Consider the following 19846-nt stretch of genomic DNA (forward strand, 5'->3'; position numbering starts at 1 on the left):
GGGCATCTGCTCATTTGGACAAGAAGTAAAGGAAGACGTGAGCATTGAGTATGTACAAATGAAGGATATGTTCTGGCATTTCTCCCAAGGTAGAGGAATCTAACGATAACGCAGATCACTATCATCACACGGGGATCCGAACCTGCCTCTCCTGGAGTCCAGTATGTTAACACATGACGCACTTAGCATGGTGCAAGCAATTTTTGATTATCTTATCGGAACTGTAATTTTCTGCAATCACAAGAAAGGGTTTCCAGGAAGTCAGTTTCCTTACAGCTGTATTTTTTTTATGAAGAAACAGTCAGTCTTGGTTGCAGAGCGGTATTTATCATTTATTTACCAATGATTGATTTCGCCCTTTTTTTAGGCCAATTTGAAGATACCTGAATCAGGTGAAACGCGTCATTGGTAAAAAAAATACATTCCTGCAACTAAGACTGTTCGTTTCTTCATCGTATATTATTGGTTACTGCTCCATCCTTGCCATGTGTTAGAAAACGTTTGTACTTTTTATGTTTGCCTCATGTACGCATAAGCGATTTGAAGACAATATTGTCCCATCTTCAGATACCTGTCAGGCGTGCTTCATAAATCAAATCCCGTAAGTACTGTAACTGTCTTCCATCAGTGGAGGCGCCTGTAATACGAAGTTGGCCTCCCTTGATGGAATGGCATTTGCAGTACTTATGGCATTCGATTCATGAAGCACGCGTAACAGGTCCCTGAAGATGAGACTGTATTGTTTTGATATGGTTTGGACATAAATTAAATAAACTTTAAAGTAAAATAAAAATCGGTCTAAGGCGCTGCAGACATGGACTGTGCGGCTGTTCCCGGCGGAGGTTCGAGTTCTCCCTCTGGCATGTGTGTGTGTGTGTGTGTGTGTGTGTGTGTGTGTGTGTGTGTGTGTGTGTGTGTGTTTGTCCTTAGGATGATTTAGGTTAAGTAGTGTGTAAGCTTAGGGACTGATGACCTTAGCAGTTAAGTTCCATAAGATTTCACACACATTTGAACATTTTTAAAATAATAATACAGCTGCAAGGAAACTGACTTTATTGGAATAAATAACAACTGAAAGAGCTACGGATGAATGCACGGATGAATGAATGAAAACAAGTTTCATGTGTCTACCCTTGGATTTTTAATTCCAGGATGCGCTAAAAGTGTTCGACGTGAAAGTCTGAAAAGAATGTCCCAGTAATGGAAAACTACGTAATTGAGAAGAAAATTAATGTGCCAGGTTGTCGGCGTTGCGTAGGACTGTCCGATTGACTAATACGTGTTTTGACTTGAGTGATAAAATGATGCCTCATCAACACACAGTGGACGCAAGCTTTGATTAGCGTTTGAGGGAAGCGCACATCATTAAACCGTATCACAAGGAACATTCATTGTGCACTCTCGGCTGTCGAAAGCGAGAACAGGACGTACTGCTTAGTCTTGGCTTTTGCCTCTAATTATCTGGCGAGCCTAATTTTCGTTTGCTTACTTTGTCATGTATTCTTCTCTTTTCATCGCTTTACTCTCGGCCCCGTCTTTCTTTCATCTCTCCCCCTAATTGACTTGTCTTGCTTAGCTTTCCCAGTGGTATAGGAGCTGTCGTTCCTTTTCGATGTATCTTCCAGTTTTTGGCTATATTCCTTCTATCTTCGCTCCACTAATGATTTCCTTCATTCATTTCGTTACTGGCTGTTCAGAATTTCTTAACCGAACTTACATGTCTCCTTAGCTCATTCTACACTGTGCGCGCGGAGAAACAATGCTGTTCGGGCAAATAAGCACAGTTAATAAAAACAGAAGGATGGAAGATAAGTTTAACGTCCCGTCGACGACACGGTCGTTAAAGACTGAGCACAAGTTCTGAATAGAAATGAATGGGAAAGAAAATTTGCAATGTCATTTCCAGCAGAATTACCCCCTCATTCGCCTTAAGTGGTTCAGGGAAACCAGCGGGTGGGCACTTAAAGACCGCTTCTCCACAATGCCAGTTCAGTATCTTAATCATTGCGCTAGTATCACTCGGTGTGGAATTCACATTTAAAAAAAAAGTTCAAATTTACACTGAAGCCTGTTAATAATCCCGTGTTCCTCTCTCTTTCTGTACTTTAACGTTTGCGAAAACTGAAGTACGAACTCATTCTCCGAGGCCGTGTAAATACATACATACATCAATCCTTGTTCCATAGATCATGAGTACGACATTTCGTAATGATGTGGAACGTGTCACTTTAACGTACAATTTCTTTACAAAAAAATGTATATTTTTTTACTGTTACTACTTCGTAACTAAAAATTCATCTATTGAGTAGGAGGAGTTGTAATTCAGAAATTCTTTTAATTTGCTTTTAAATGTTGGTTGGCTATCTGTCAGACTTTTAATGTTAGTTGGCAAATGACCAAAGATTTTTGTGGCAGCATAATTCACCCCTTTCTGTTCCAAAGTGAGATTTAATCCAGGATAGTGAAAATCATCCTTTCTTCTGGTGTTGTAGCTATGCACTTCTCTATTATTTTTGAATGGGGATGGGTGATTAATGACAAATTTCATAAGGGAATATATGTAATGCGAAGGTACTGTGAATATGTCGTCATTGATGCTTACACCTCGGGGAAGCAATTCTTAGTACACCACAGCGTCGCCGGCCGCAGTAGTCGAGCGGTTCTAGGCGCTTCAGTCTGGAACCGCGCGACCGCTACGGCCGCAGGTTCGAATCCTGCCTCGGGCATGGATGTGTGTGATGTCGTTAGGTTAGTTAGGTTTAAGTAGTTCTAAGTTCTAGGGGACTGATGACTTCAGTTGTTTAGTCCCATAGCGGTCAGAGCCATTTGAACCACAGCGTCGCTGTTACATTCCTTTATTTTGCTTATGTTAGCATAAACACACAATTTCTCGTCAACAGTACAATACTGGATAGGAATGGTCGGTGTTTTGCACGAGCCAGTTGGTAACGAGCAGGCAGAGATGCACATACGGGCAACAGTTGATTCTTGTGATTCCGGCGTAGAATATGTGCTACCCATACACCCGATTTTTTAACCTTTCCCATTGCAAGAAATTGTGACACTATGATTGAATGATCACATTTCATCACATTCGCCAGTCCTCGAGTACACTGGCATGGATCGTTGTGGATTAATGCCTTTAAACGATCCTCATTAAACCCACGAGGTCTTCCTGAACGTGGAGAGTCGCTGGTGTCAAAACGATCCACCATAAAACGAGAAAACCATTTTTTTTATAGTGCTGTGTCCAATGGCTTTATCCCCATATACGGCGCAAATTTTTCTGTCCGACTCAGCTGTTGTCACGCGTCTGTTGAATTCAAACAGAAGAATATCTCGGAAATGTTCAGATTTCTGCATTTGGCACTCAATTTTCTAGCGTTCACAGCTCCAATCATTCTCTCCAAATGACTATATGTAAACTCAGGTAGCAACAGTGAACTACAAATAAAAATTGACATTCGATTAACTAATCCGTGCCGGCCGCGGTGGTCTCGCGGTTCTAGGCGCGCAGTCCGGAACCGTGCGAGTGCTACGGTCGCAGGTTCGAATCCTGCCTCGGGCATGGATGTGTGTGATGTCCTTAGGTTAGTTAGGTTTAAGTAGTTCTAAGTTCTAGGGGACTAATGACCACAGCAGTTGAATCCCATAGTGCTCAGAGCCATTTGAACCAACTAATCCATAGCAACCGGAACACCGGCATACGAAACAAAAATGTTACGGACTTATGCAGCAATCTAATAATTGTGGACGTCTTTGGTATCCAGCAGACAAACCTCGTTTGAGTGGGCGTTGGAACTGAGTGGGCAGGTGGCGCGGTAAGGACTGCGGCCGGCAGGTCCGGCTGCCGCTGGCATTTTATGCCTCGGCTGCTCGTTTCCCTGGCGCTATTCATTTGGCCGCCTTGCTGCCGGCTTTATTTAGCGGCCGCCGTTGTACTGCCAGTGCCGAGTCGAGATAGCGGGCCTCCGCCGAATTAATTTGAGGACGCCCTGCTGCGGGGGTCGCCTTACCGGAAAAGGTGCGCTCTAATTAATATTCGCCAGCTCCTCACAGCCCTGCTGCCTGCACGCTTCTCAGAGTTTCATCGACAGCGCCGAGGGTTCACCACATGGGCAACAGGAATTTGGCTCGGTAATTTACTCTCGCGTATACTGTGCAACAGGTCGTACGAACAATTATATTTCCATTCTGGACCTGAATTCTGATTTATACTACAACGTGTTGTCATTCACAGCCCCGAAGTTCTGGTTGGAGTTCAACGATTCTCTCAATAATTCTCGAGCGACATGAAAAGCCAAAATTTGACAGATAGTTCAACGGTAAATAGCTTGAACTAGGAAAGGAGAAACGGAAGTGGGAGGCAAGTAGACGGCCAAGAATAATTACTGAGAGGTGTCGTACTATACCAAAAAATGAGTGCCTTGTATTTGTAGTTCTGGTAAATACGAGGGTTGGAACTTTAGTAGTGGCAACTATTTATTTACAGCTCGTACAAAAAAGATACGTGTTTCAAAGTTTTACTGGCCGTCAAAGTAGTCACCAGCACTGTGTGTAACCCGTAGCCAGCGAAGTGGAACTCGTAGGATACTCTTAGCAGTGCCAGTTGTGTTGACAGTTCGAGCGGCGCGGTATGTTACCCGACGAATTTGTAGCAGTTCTGAAGCGAATGCCGTGAAGTGTTTCCTTCAGTTTAGAAATCGAATTGAACGTGCGAGAGCTTAAGTGAGGGGAGTGCAGTAGGTGGTATAGCACTTAGCAGCCCCATCACTCAAACAAAACAATAACAGCGTGCACTGTACATGCTTGAGCATTGTCGTGCAAAATGATGGTCAGGTCTTGCAGAAAGTGTCATCACTTCTGTTTCTAAGCTGGTCGTAGGTTGTGTTCCAAAAATGAACAGCATAGAGACAGAATTGATGACACTTTTTGCAGGTTCTGACCATCATTTCGCAGGACAATTCTCAAGCACTTACAGTGCAAGCCGTTACTGATTTGTTTGACTGATGGGGCCGCGAAGTGCTATACCACCTACTGCACTCCCCTCACTTAAGCCCTCGTGAGTTCAACTCGATTTCTAAACTGAAGGAGACACTTCACGGCATTTGCTTCGAACTGCTACAAATTCGTCGGGCAATAGACCGCGCCGCTCGAACTGTCAACACAACTGGCACTGCCAAGAGTATCCCACGACTTCCACATCGCTGGCAACAGGTTATACGCAATGCAGGTGACTACTCTGAAAGTCAGTAAAACTTTGAAACACGTATCTGTTTTGTAAGAGCTGTAAATAAATAGTTGCCACTGTTGTAGTTCCAACCCTCGTATATGGACGAATCTTGTTATAATTCTCGCTCGGTGCCTGGATGACCCTGAACTACTGCTTTAGGAAGGTGAGAAGACTGTTATTAGCAGTATGGAGAAACTGAAGAACAGCTTTGAACAACATCTTATGAAAATAAATATTAAAAAGACAAAGGCAGCAGTGATTGGCGGGAAAAAATGGAGGGAAATCATAAAACAGGAAGTATTTTCAGTTAAAGAATAACCAGTAAATGGCGTTGCGAATACATGCAAACATAAATAGCAATTCCAAAGGAAACTTTTTAATACAAAAAGGAAACTTTCAATTGATCTTCAGATAAGCAGGGAAGAAGTACCTCTCTATAGGAACAGAAGAGTTAACAGAGGAAACAAAGTAAAGAATAACGAGGTATTAAAAGGGTGAATGACGAAAGGTAGTTGCTAACGTTAACCAGGTGTAGTGAAAGAAATTCTTTGGGATATCCGGCGATAATATACTGCATAAAAAGAATGCTCTGGAGAAACTGAAACAAGGTAGAAGTTCAAAGAACGGAGAATATATTAGTTAATAGACTTCATTAGTATAAACTCGTCGTACTACTACAAAACTAAAAGGACCACAGGTAAGATGAAAACATGAAGATTTCTGAACTTAAAACAATAAAGCTGTCGCTATATCAGAAAGCGTAGTGCTGTTGGTGGCGATAACAGTAATTAGTTCCACAATCAGCGAATGAATCCCGTTCCTAGTCTTACTTTCTTATTCTGGGTCCACGCGTGATGGGCAACGCCCAGCATCATTTCCTATTGGACGGGGTGGAAAGTCGAATTCTCCATTAGTCTTCGAACCGTGTGGATAATTTTGCGCGTGTTTTCGTTTTAATTTGGCCCATCTCGGTATTTGGCCTAAAAATTATAGGCTTCAGATCGACAGTAGTCAGTCGCGGGAATTCTATTATCGGGCCGGCTTTTATTCAAACTACGCAATTATACGAGCAGGTCTGTCGACCAACGGATAGATAAATTCGTTACTAATGTTCGTGGATAACTCCACCGAACTTGATTTTCATATCGATGACAAAGACATTGTTGAGCGCAACTACTGAGCGACATGCCAGTTCATATATCTCATTTGGCCAGTTCACTTGAAACAGTGATCATTAGGCCCTGTAGGAATTTTCTCGCGTACTTCAAGTGACGCAGTACGGCTTACATTTCCTCGGACAGTCCGAAAAGTACAAGTTCCCTTCATTTTCCTCAGTTCTTATCCGCCAAGGCTTAATGTGTGATTCAAGCTCTGTTAGCTAGTCTTTATCGTTCATTATTCACTGGCACGAATACGAATCACGTTCGCGTACAGAAACCGACATTCACTGAATCCTATACGCTAGTGGGATAGGCATCCGTTCGACACCCCTTAGATTTCACATACGGGCAGAGGGCGCCAGTTCAGTGACGTGCTGCAACTCAGCTGAGGTGTGTCGAAATTAAATCCTCTTAGTCTACTTGTGTCATCAATTTCTTTATTAAATGATAATACTTTGTAAATATGAAATAGTAACGCTTTGTAAACACACAAATGACAAAGATCGCTTCCGAATAGGTAGGAAATTTATTGTTTTGGCCTCTTCATATCGAAATCGTCATGAAATTTTAGATCATCCTGATTTTGGCATACATTTGGGAGTAAAGTACATTGATCGAAATGATTAAATACAAGCGTGTTTATGGAGGACGAAAGTTCCAATACCACTGCGGCCATTTCACATCGGTTTACAGTTGTTGTTCTGAAAATGATTCTGGAAAGTGTGGAGTGATGACTTAAACGGAGAAACAGTCTTCCCTGACAGTTCCTTTTAAATACAAGCATAAGCATTATGAAATTATTGCACATCGCATCAGGCTTATGCCCGTCGCTGACAGACGGCAGTGGAGTTATGGTATAGGGATGTGTGACTACAGCTAGTGTTGGCTAACTCGTTTTTGTTGAAGGTAGCTTGTATAGATTCCAGTATTTAAATATCCTCAAGAAAAATTTGCAAAAAAGTGTTGATATCTTGGGTTTAGGCAAAAATTGCTACTTTCAGCAAGACAAAGACGCTAAGTATACAGCGGATATTGTTCGTCTGCGTGGTTTTACCATACGCCCGGTGTCCTCGAGTCTTCAGCACAGAGCGCAGACCTTATTCTGATTGAATGTGTTTGGAGTACGCTTTAAGGAATGGTTATAAAAAATTAAATACGGAGTGAGACTGCTCGGAAACGATGTCTGCAACAAGAATGGCAAAAATTACCTCAGAGACTACCAAAAATCTGATTGATTCCGTGCCAAATAGGTTAACAGTAGTGATACTTAGAAGAGGAATGTGTACAAAGTATTAACATTGTCATTATATTATGTACATTGTGTTTTTCTGTGTCAGTGTGAGTACTTTTTCCCCATTGTGCGAAGCCAGCAGGCACAGAATTGTTATTTACTTTTTCCAGAAGTGTAGTTTAGTTAATACTTTTGTATTTACAGATTACGAAGGAAACCTCCTACTGTTAGTCTACTAATAACATCTCTGATGGTGATCTTCGGTTCTAATAAATAAAGTTATGTTGCATGACCAGCGGTGTATGAATATATTTTTGCACGAGTGTAGATTGTGCGCGGTCGAGTTCTCGGTTATCGAATTTATGTTCGATTACCTTTGATCCTCTAGAACAGATTTCTCGGTTCTGCCAGACGTAGCCCTGCTGTGTTATAAATGTCGGCTTGGTTCATATGTGTGAAATATGAGGTAGCGGCAAGCTGCCAGCGTGAGGCTCCAGCTAGCCAGCCAGCTATTGACATTTCGCAGTCCACCTATCCGACGTCTGAATCCCAAGTTGACGGGTAGGCCTGTGCTGAGCTTCCAGCTGTTTAAGTAGGCGCGGCTTTACTGTGGGGGGCCGGCATTGTGGCGGTGAAGCAGCGCGTGCCATCCGCCACCTCTTTGTTCAGAGGCCGGCTTCCGGCGCTCCGGCCAGCCCGCACTAATTTCTGCTCGGAGGGACCCAGGTATCTGCGCCACGCGCAGCCTGAAAGCCAGTGTCTCAGCCATACTCTGTCAAACGTTTGATACACTATTGCGCATAATATATACGCGAGATACTGGGCTGTTTAATTGAAGTGCAGTCCTGTGTGGGCTGCAATTATCGTATGCGGCGAAACATGGTAGATAAGATCAAGTACTGTGGTATGAATGGCCCAGCGCTCAAATGGTTTAAATCATGCCTAACTAGAAGAGTGTAGAAAGTTGAAATAAGCAGTTCGCATAATATGCAAAAAACTGGTGATTTCTCAAACTGGGGAACAATCGAGAATGGGGTGCCGCAAGGTTCGGTCTTGGGTCCTCTGCTGTTCTTAATATATATTAATGACTTGCCATTCTATATTCACCAAGACGCAAAGCTGGTACTTTATGCCGATGATACAAGCAGCTATCACACCCTACAGACAAGAATTAACTGGTGAAATTGTAAACGATGTTTTTCAGAAAATCATTAAGTGGTTCTCTGCAAATGGGCTCTCATTAAACTTTGACAAAACGCAGTATATACAGTTCCACACAGTAAATGGAATGACACTATTAATAAATATAGACTTTGATTAGAAATCGATAGCTAAGGTAGAATATTCAAAATTTCTAGGTGTATGCATTGATGAGGGATTGAACTGGAAAAAACACACTGAAGATCTGCTGAAACTTATGCTGTTAGGGTCATTGCAAATTTTGGCGACATACATCTGAGTAAATTAGCTTACCACGCCTATTTTCATTCTCTGCTGTCGTATGGCATCATATTCTGGGGTAACTCATCATTGAGTAAAAGAGTGTTCATTGCACAAAAGCGTGTAATCAGAATAATTGCTGGAGCTCATCCAAGATCATCCTGCAGACACTTATTTAAAGAGCTAGGGATCTTCACTGTAGCCTCACAATATATATATATATATATATATATATATATATATATATATATATATATATATATATATTCACTTATGAAATTTGTTATTAACAATCCGAACGAATTCAAAAGTAATAGTAGTGTACATGGCTACATCACTAGGAGAAAGGATGAACTTCACTACTCAAGGTTAAATCTAACTTTGGCTCTGAAGGGGGTAAATTATGCTGCCACAAAAGTCTTTGGTCACTTACCTAATAGCATCAAAATCTGACAGATAGCCATATAGCTTTTAAAAGTAATTTAAAATAATTTCTGAATGGCAACTCCTACTCATTAGATGAATTTTTGGATATAGTAAGTGTGTAATTTCCCCAGTCCCCAAAAAAAAAAAAATTAAATATTAAGTGTCGTGTAATATTTTGTGTAATGTAATATCTTGTATAGACACCTTTTATTAACCTTACAGGTTCCACATCATTACGAAGTGTCGTATTCATGATCTATGGAACAAGTACTAATCTAATCTAATCTACTAATGCGTTAATGCGGAAACGATTTACGCTGGAAAGAATTAGCTACAATAATGGCCACCAAGTGCAAATCTGGCGCTTACAGCATCACGCCATCTCCGGTATTCATATTGAACAAACTGTGTAAGCGGCGGCTAGTAATACAATCAATATTACGCCTTTCTGACTTGTTTGATCTTTTCTGCCCACGTCCCGTTCCTAATCCATTAAATATGGAAAATTTCTAAACGTCGTTCTTGCATCACAGCGCCACATTTGCACCTGGTGGGCAAACCTGGAACTACTTCTTTTCAGTGTTAATCTGTTCCACGTTAAGGCATTATAATATCTACCAAGTTCCACTGCCGTACGATAATTACAGCCCACATTGATCCTTCGTGAGTAGCTGCACTTAAGTTATAACCATCCGGTGGAAGCACATATGGTCACAGAGAATGGCAGTTCCTAAACGTATAAGGGCTATCATAATTATTAGTAATAACTGACAGGGGTAAAAACATACGAAAGTAATCTAAATTATCATGCTTTTGGCATTTCACGTATTTATTTCCTTCTGGATACGCTATTATAAAATCAGCAGTTGTAGATTGTCAAGTGATTCATTATTGTCCTTATATGGCATGTCCTAGTACATTTCAAGAACGTCATATTCATTTGACAATACTAGAAGTGTCATATTAATGCCACTTACATGGTGTGCTAGTGTACGAAGCGGAACTGTAATTTAAGTTGTTAGCAATTTTACACACCGGACTTGGCTAACTTTATTGACAACGTACATGATACTTTTACTTTTTACTCTGACATATCATATAAGTAGCACTGAGGCGGGATTAAACGCCAGATATATGTTGACCGACTCGCATCCGGGGCAGGCGTTACTATAATCGTCCACTCTGCGTATTTGTGCACAGAGTAATAAGGCTTTCTGACAGATTAAAATGGTCTGTTGATCCAGGACTATCATTTGTTGCAGTGTTTAAAAACTGGTATTGCGTTTTACAGTTTTCGTTGTAATAACATACATTGTTCCACATTACTATCAAATAGTGTTTTCAGCTATAAACAAACAGATAATAATAATGAGCTACAAAGAAAATTAAGTTAATTAAAGGAAACGGAGACTGTTAATTAAATGAGCATACGCAACCAAATCAGGACTTTAATCTTGGTCCGAATGTTTCACAGTAAATGCTGTTACCATCTGAGTTATCCACTCAAGTGCAATAATGATAGGCCCGGAAATCGTCGGTCTAATCGCGTTCATGGAGGAACAATGCCGATAACACGAGGCGACGGGGGATGGCGGTGGTGCCGGCCGCGGTGGTCTCGCGGTTCTAGGCGCGCAGTTCGGAATCGTGCGACTGCTACGGTCGCAGGTTCGAATCCTGCCTCGGGCATGGATGTGTGTGATGTCCTTAGGTTAGTTAGGTTTAAGTAGTTATAAGTTCTAGGGGACTAATGACCACAGCAGTTGAGTCCCATAGTGCTCAGAGCCATTTGAACCATTTGATGGTTTCAGGCGCCATTGGATACAACATACGATCTCAGCTCGTATGTATTAATGGCAGTTCGGACAAGTGATAGATCAGGGGTCTTTTTGTGCCCGAGATACTGCACCTCCTTCAGACAGTTCCACTTGGTACATCTCAACAGGTCAACGCTCTAAACGCAGCATTTCAGCAGCATACTGCATGACATCTGGCAACGGATGCGTAACTCTCCTTCGAAGAACGTCGCGTACCATTACTACAGTATGTAAGTTAGTCTGTCGTGTTACCCATTGAATTTATCAGGAATATTGTTGGTCGGCAATTGGCTTGTCAGCCCTCCAGCAACCACATTTCACACTTTTAGGACCCAAATGCCAACAGCGTGGGCGGAGGAGCCACAGGAACATTCCACGTCCTCTGAGTTCATGCTACTATAAAGATTTTCTGACAGCGGTTCGTGGCTGCTGCACACCATGATAAATTCTTATTTGAGAGGTCATGTGCGGCTGTGCAGTCCGAAACTTATGTGCTTCCTTATTTCCCATATTTACGGTGTTAAGTTTATTTCAGTTAGGAGTGTCCTCCTTTATGTTGCAGTTTCCATCAATGTCCATGTGCATTCTAACAGTACGTCAACCGCCGACTTACACCAGATGAATTTTCTTCCACAGCACGCAGTATTCCTCTAACAAAAACTTGTTCCACTATTGAGATGGTTTTGTTGCAGTGCAATGCTGTTACACAGTTCATACATATTTTGACATTCTCATCCAACCCGCTCCCCCACGAACTATGCTCGTTGCCGCGTTGGAGTGGCTTACATGAATAAACGACACGGATAGCCGTACTGTAGGTACAACCACATCGGAAGGTATCTATGGAGAGGCGGGACTAAAATATGATTCCTCAAGAGGAGCAGCAGGTTTTCCAGTAGTGACAGAGACAACGGTCTGTATGACTGACTTGTCTGACCTAGCAACGTTGAACAAAATAACCTTGCTATGTTGGTAGTGCGAAAACATGATAGCAAGAGGAAAAGTCCAGTTTCCGAAGGACATACAGCTCTGCTACACAGTTTAATGATGGCATCGTCCTGAGGAAAATATTTCTGAGTATTAGTTGTCCCCCATTGGGTTGTCCGGGCGGTGACAACTCGAGAGGACGATAATATCAGAAAAGACAAACGTGGCATTCTATTAGCGGCTTCGCGAAATATTTAATCCCTTAGTTAGGTTAAAGAATTAGATAGGTTGAAGTTAGATACAATGGTAATTAGTGAAGTGAAGTGCGGTGGTAGGATGAACAGAACTTACGGTCAGGTGAGTAAAGAGCTATAAAAACAAAATCAGACAGGAGTAGGAGTAGATCTGATAATCAATAGTAAAACAGGACTGAGGGAGAGCTACTATGAACAAAATAGTAAACGCCAAGACATCCAAGAATCTAAAACCCACCACAACAATACAAGTTTATATACCTACTAGCTCCACAGATGATAGAGAGATTGAAGGAATGTATGACGAGCTAAAAGAAATCATTCAGATAGTTAAGGGAGACGAAAATTTATGAGGGGGGGGGGGGGGTCAAGAGTTCGATACCAGCGAAAGGAAGAGACAGAAAATGAAGAAGACTGTGGAATGGGGAAAAAGGAATGAAAAATGTAGCCCCTGGTAGAATTTTACACAGAGCGTATTTTAATCATCCCTAGCACTTCGTTTAACAGTCGTAAAAGAATGCTGTATATTTGGAAGAGCTTTGGAGACACCGAAAGGTTTCAAATTAACTATATATGACAGATTTCGAAACTAGGTTTTAAAGTACAAAATATTTCCAGGGGTAGATGGAGACTCTAGCCATAATTAATAGGTTTTAAACTGCGAGATAACACTGAAGGGACGGCCGCGGTGGTCTCGCGGTTCTAGGCGCGCAGTCCGGAATCGTGCGACTGCTACGATCGCAGGTTCGAATCCTGCCTCGGGCATGGATGTGTGTGATGTCCTTAGGTTAGTTAGGTTTAAGTAGTTCTAAGTTCTAGGGGACTAATGACCACAGCAGTTGAGTCCCATAGTGCTCAGAGCCATTTGAACCATTTGATGGTGGTGGTAGTATTGTCTAGTTCATCACCAGTACTGCACCAGTGACGTGAGTTACATTACGAACGTGTTCCCCGTCTGCTTGTAATAAAGGTATGTGGCATGTCGATGGTGATACATTCGTCGAATGAGGACATTGAATGCGGCAGCTCTCTCTGTGCTGTTGGAGAGGAACAGCCTATGTGTAGGCTGCAAAATGGGTTTCACTCTCTCGTGTCTTTCACCCGTAACAACACGAATACTGCACTGCCCAAGGACTCATCACTGTAATCTACGCTGTGCACGTATACATCTGACACCGAGGTGAGACAGAGTTCCGCCTCAAAACTTCCCGCAAACACCAATGAAAACGGGTCGAAACTGTGAAAGTCTTGGCTGGCAGGCATCCATTCACCACAGTTTGAAATTTCATCATCGGCGACAACGCTGCAGCTATATTTTAATTGTCTATTTCTGTTAATTTAAGGTGATTGTCGACATTCCCTGTAATCTATTGTTGTCAATGGAGCTTCTTGGTGACCAATGAGGTGCTGCATTGGATGCTCTGTAAGTGGCTTAAATACAAAACGTACACAAATAACAGAAGAAGAGTAGTTTTTGTCTTTGTCTTGAAAATATCATTCATCGATTCTCGCACTTCTAGCGCATTTGAGCACGATGCTTTCAGGCTGATCATCTGAAACGGTAAGGCAGTCATATACACTATCTGATCTATAGTATCTGGAAACCTATTGCTGGATATTGAATGCTATTGATAAGGGGTTTCAGGTCGATTCCGTATTTCTGGCTTTCTGGAAGGCTTTTGACACTGTGCCACTCAAGCGTGCTTACGGAACATCGTCTCTGACTGTATTTGCGAATTCCTCTCATAGAGGTCACAGTTCGTAGTAATTGACGGCAAGTCATCGAGTAAAACAGAAGTGATTTCAGGCGTTCCCCGAGGTAGTGTTATAGGCCCTTTGCTGTTCCTTACCTATATAAACTATTTGAGAGAAAATCTGAGCAGCCGTCTTCGGTTGTTTGCAGATGACGCTGTCCTTTATCGACTAATAAAGTCACCAGAAGATCGAAACAAACTGCAAAACGATTTAGAAAAAATATCTGAATGGTGCAAAAAGTGGCAGTTGACCCTCAATAACGAAAAGTGTGAGGTCATCCACATGAGTGCTAAAAGGATCTCGTTAAACTTCGGTTACACGACAAATCAGTCTAATCTAAAAGCCGTAAATTCAACTAAATACCTTGGTATTACAATTACGAACAACTTAAATTGGGATGAACACATACAAAATGTTGTGGGGAAGGCTAACCAAAGGCTGCGTTTTATTGGCAGGACGCTTGGAAAATGTAACAGACCTACTAAGGGACTGCCGACACTACGCTTGTCCGTCCTCTTTTAGAATACTGCTGCGCGGTGTGGGATCCTTAGCAGGTAGGACTGTAGGAGTACATCGAAAAAGTTCAAAGAAAGGCAGCACGTTTTGTATTATCGAGAAATATAGGAGAGAGTGTCACACAAATAATACAGGATTTGGGCTGGAAATCATTAAAAGAAAGGCGTTTCTCGTAGCGACGGAATCTTCTCACGAAATTCCAATCACCAACTTTCTCCTCCGAATGCGAAAATATTTTGTCGACACCGACCTACATAGGGAGGAACGATCACGATAAAATAAGGGAAATAAGAGCTTGTACGGAAAGATATAGGTGTTTATTCTTTCCGCGCGCTATGCGAGAGTGGAATAATAGAGAATTGTGAAGGTGGTTCGATGAACCCTCTGCCAGGCACTTAAATCTGATTTGCAGAGTAACGATGTAGATGTAGACATCAATATGGGGATGGGCTTAATTTTGCTGGAGACTAATTGAGGTGTCTAATGTCTGTGGAGAAATGGCAGCTCACTTTTCCTCAATAGCTTAAGCCAAAGTAGGTAGCGATGGTGGACACAGCGGTCTGGAGCGAAGTCCACGTTCTAACTCATCCCAAAGGTGTTTCATTGGATTCAGGTCAGATCTCTGGGCACGTCAGTCAATTTCAGGAACGTTTCTGTCCACAAACTGTTGCCTCACAGAGATGGTTTATGACAGGTCGCATTGTCGCGCTGGTACAATCGTCGTCTCCGAACGGTTCCTCCTTGTATGCAGTACACGACGCTGTAAAATGCGTTCATATCCTTGCACATCCAGCATTTTGTGAAGCGCAATGTGGGGACCAGACCCTAACCGTGACAAACCCCTCTATACTGTAACTACTTCTCCGTACTGCACTGTTGGCAGGTAACATTCTCTACGCATTCGCTAAATCCCAAATTTCCATCGGATTGCCAGAGGGCAGAGCGTGATTCGTCTCTCCAAATTACACGTTCCCAGTCATCCACTATCCAGTGGCGTCGCTTAGCATCGACTACAGAAACGTGTGGCTTATGAGGAACTGCCCGACCATTGCACCCCATGCCTTTCAGCTCACCTATGCAATGCTATCATGCTAGGTGGACTGCTGATAATACTTCAGAACTCACAAGTGCTTCCTTCTACTGGTTTTTACAACCATCCTCCGCAATGCTCGACGATTCCTCCCCGTGTTGGCTTAATTGTGGTTTTTCCTTCGCGTTTCCACTTCACAGTCACGTTACCGACAGTCGAGTTGGGCAGGCTCGGAAGAATTGAAATGTCACTAATGGATTTGTTACTAGGATGATATCCAATGAGTAGTCCACGGTCCAAGTCACTGAGCTCTCGTGACCGACCCATTCTGCCATTTCTGCCTCTGCTGATAACAGAATACACCTCGCCTCCTAGTTGTACACTGGCTGGTCCGCCTGTCGTCACATCTATTGGTCATTTCCGCATTATATAGGGACGTCTGGATTATTTTGGTCACGTGGTGTATAATAATGAAAGCGTGTAAAATCCAGGCTAGGGGCCCGCACCACAAAAATTTAAAATGAACAAGTGTTTGTTTTTTATAGTGTACAAGAGAGGTACACGTAATTACTTTTTTCAGTGCACAACTGATACGAATCATTAAAACCCGCGTTCGCTCTAGCCATATTCACGGTGGTGCCGAGGCAAACGCACAAGCTTTGAGTTGTCAAAATCGCTAAGACTTTTAACACGATGGGTAACGGAATTTGGCAGCCGATAGTAAGTTACATTTCGTGGAGAGTCGACTTCTTCCAAATTAGAATCTGTAAGTTGTTTTTAAATGCTGTCACCAGACCTAAATTTTTGAGCTCTTGGGGTCTGGGATAACCATGCTTAGATATATCCATTGGTTATGGAGATATTATGGGAAACCTACAAAATGCTTCAAGGCGCCTACCATCTTTCAGACAGGACGATCAAGTGAAGATCGCGGTCGTTTTGGTTTGAATTTATTATAAGTAACTTCCGTGGATGTTACATTCCTTTCATTATTTACGAGTATGTGTCAAAAAATAATGCTTCCTGTGCCAAAAAAAATAAAGAACATTTAAAAGCTAAGTTAGCCAACACTAGCGTTCAACATAGTCACCATGCATTTGTAAACATTTGAGCCATCGTTGAATCCAGGCATCAAAACCGGTTTGGAAAAATTCACGGTTTTGTTTCTTGACTCCTGATTTTCAAAACACAGGTGTCGGCGTCCATTGTGAACTGTAACGCGTCTCTCTCCTCGAATCACTTCATAAGGACGTCCTCGACTGACATCCGTGACAAAACTAATGTTGTCCGCCGGTCGCTGCGCGATTTATCTGCAATGTCCGTTCCTCCGTTACCAAAGTTGTTCATTCAACGCCGCACATTGTTGTTGTTGTCCATTACAGCGTCCCGATAATTTTCTTCGTGGTCAGGTTGAAATAGCTTTAAAAACGTGGATCAAGAAGCAAAACCCTGAAGTTTTCCGAACTGGTTTTTATGCCTGGATTAACGATGGCGCAAATATGTACGAATGCTTGCTGAGTACGTTGAACGGTGATGTTCTGTGGAGTACAATTCCGCTGTTGTACTCTCATTATTAATTTTTTCATGACACTGAAGGAATTACTTTTTGATCAACCCTCGTAGCATTTGGCTAAGAAGGATGTATGCTTATACAAGAAACGTGTATAGGAATGCGTATTCAAATACAGAGGGATCTAAACAAGCGGAAACATCGCTGTGGTCGGCAACGCCTATATAAGACAAAATATGTCTGTCACAGATGTTAGGTCGGTTACTGCTACAATGGCAGGTTATCAAGATTTAAGTGAGTTTGAACGTGGTGTTATAGTCGGCGCACGAGCGATGGGACACACGCGAGGTAGCAATGAAGAGAGAATTTTCCCTTGTGATTATTTCGCCAGTGCACCGTGAATATCAGGAATCCGATAAAACATCAGATATCCGACATAGCTGCTGCTGGAAAAAGATCCTGCAAGAACGGGGCCAACGACAGAATAGTTCAACGTGACAGAAGTGCAACCCTTCCGCATATTGCTGCAGATTTCAGTGCTGGGCCATTAACAAGTGTCAGCGCGCGAAACATTCAACGAAACATCATCGATATGGGCTTTCGGAGCCGAGGGCCCACTCGTGTGCCCTTGATGACTGCACGACACAAAGCTTTACGCCTCGCATGGGTCCATCGACACTGACATTGGACTGTTGATGACCGGAAACATGTTGCCTGGTCGGACGAGTCTCGTTTCAGATTGTATCGAGCGGATGATCGTATACGATTATGGAGACAACCTCATGAATCCATAGACCCTGCATGTCAGCAGGGGACTGTTCAAGCTGGTAGAGGCTCTGTAATGGTGTGGGGCGTGTGTAGTTTGAGAGTTATGGGACCCCTGATACGTCTAGATGCGACTCTGACAGGTGACACGTACTTAAGCATCCTGTCTCATCACCTGCATCCATTTATGTCCATTATGTATTCCGATGGACTTGGTCAATTCCAACAGGACAATGCGACACCCCACACGTCCAGAATTGCTACAGAGTGGCTCCAGGAACACTCTTTTGAGTTTAGACACTTTTGCTGGCCACCAAACTCCCCAGACATGAACATTATGGAGGATATCAGGAATGCCTTGCAACGTGCTGTTCAGAAGAGATCTGCACCCCTCATACTCCTACGGATTTATGGCCAGCCCTGCAGGATTCATGATGTCAGTTCTCTCCAGCACTTCTTCAGACATTAGTCTAGTCCATGTCACGCCATGTTGCAGCACTTCTACGTACTCGCGGGGACCCTACACGATATTATGCTGGTATACCAGTTTCTTTGGCTCTTCAGTGTAGGTAGAATATGTTATTTTTAAACTTGAAATATTGATTTTTGCATAGAAAACATTTTGTTCTATTTAAAAATGTGTAGTCATTCACAGCGACGTTATAAACTGTGCTCAATCCCTAAATCATGAAATTGTTTCACTATTTCATCTCATCGATTCATTAACTTATAAATTTTTCAGTCAAATGGTGTGCAGTCTAATAATAAAGATTTAAGTGTTGCGTTATGGCTTTAATACGAAAATAAGTCTCAAACGCTATATTTGCGGTTTAATGACCGCCCCCTTACCTGAGAGCGGTCAGTTCGTCTGACATCCATTCAGTGGGACCGGGTGCGATTCGCGGCCTGAGTGTTGTGTTGTGCTCATCATCGTCGACACACAAGTCGCCTAATGTGGCGTTTACTGAAGAGACTTGCAACTCGCCCCCTCGGGTGGCGATTCGAGGCCGTCAATGTCATACAATCACTTCATTTAATTTGCTGTTTGATTATCACAACGTTTCCTCTGGTAGGGCCCATGTCACAGGTTCAGCCTAGATTTCTATAGATCATATGGTCCTGATCAGGACAACATATGTCTAGTATGACCAGCGAAATGTGTGCGTTTCGTAACTACATGTTGTGTAGTATGTGAAGATCTTTAGTGTCGTACTCTATTTTTAACATTCATCGTAGAAAAGATCTGTAAAAAGTTAGCCGTTGTTTTCAAATTAGTGACGAATAGCGTTGTTTCCATCGTAAGCGTAAGAGGATTCAGTGCCCTCACTTCGCTAGGTCGAGCAGTAAGCTGGAGAACGAAAGGACGCAGTGGGAGGGGGCTAAAACAGGTGGTCTGCCGTTCTTGCTACACGTTGTCCCGTAATCCCGTAGCTAAGGGAAAACAGGGCAGCCCGTCAGGTCTACTGAAGTGCAAGTGAAACGCGACAAGAGGAATAAGAGGCTTAGGGACGTGTCGCGGGTGGCGGACTGGCCATTTAGCACCGCTTCTGGTCAAAGCTAATTACTCCCCCTTCCAGAGCGGGTTACTTCGCGGAATTCCTCTTCATGCCGGCCCACGCTCCATTGCTCTCAAAGCCCGGCCAAACGAGCCCCGCCAACACTATGCGGTCTGGCTTCCCGCAAACTCTCCCCCCCCCCCCCCAGACGCTTTACGGAACTGTGCACCAGGCTTTCGTGCTTTCGTATGTACGTTGGACGTATCTTTACGAGCGTTCTTACTAGAAA

The 19846-nt window shown here is 42.8% G+C and overlaps 1 protein-coding gene across 1 annotated transcript in view; it reads left to right on the top strand.

Annotated features, from left to right (window-relative positions):
* The window catches only part of LOC126299170 (dystrophin, isoforms A/C/F/G/H), a 2370611-nt gene that overhangs the window by 774111 nt on the left and 1576654 nt on the right, over positions 1–19846 (top strand). The gene's annotated exons all lie outside the window — the stretch shown is intronic.

Source organism: Schistocerca gregaria, chromosome X, assembly GCF_023897955.1.
Source record: "Schistocerca gregaria isolate iqSchGreg1 chromosome X, iqSchGreg1.2, whole genome shotgun sequence".
Classification (NCBI taxonomy): Eukaryota; Metazoa; Arthropoda; class Insecta; order Orthoptera; family Acrididae; genus Schistocerca; species Schistocerca gregaria.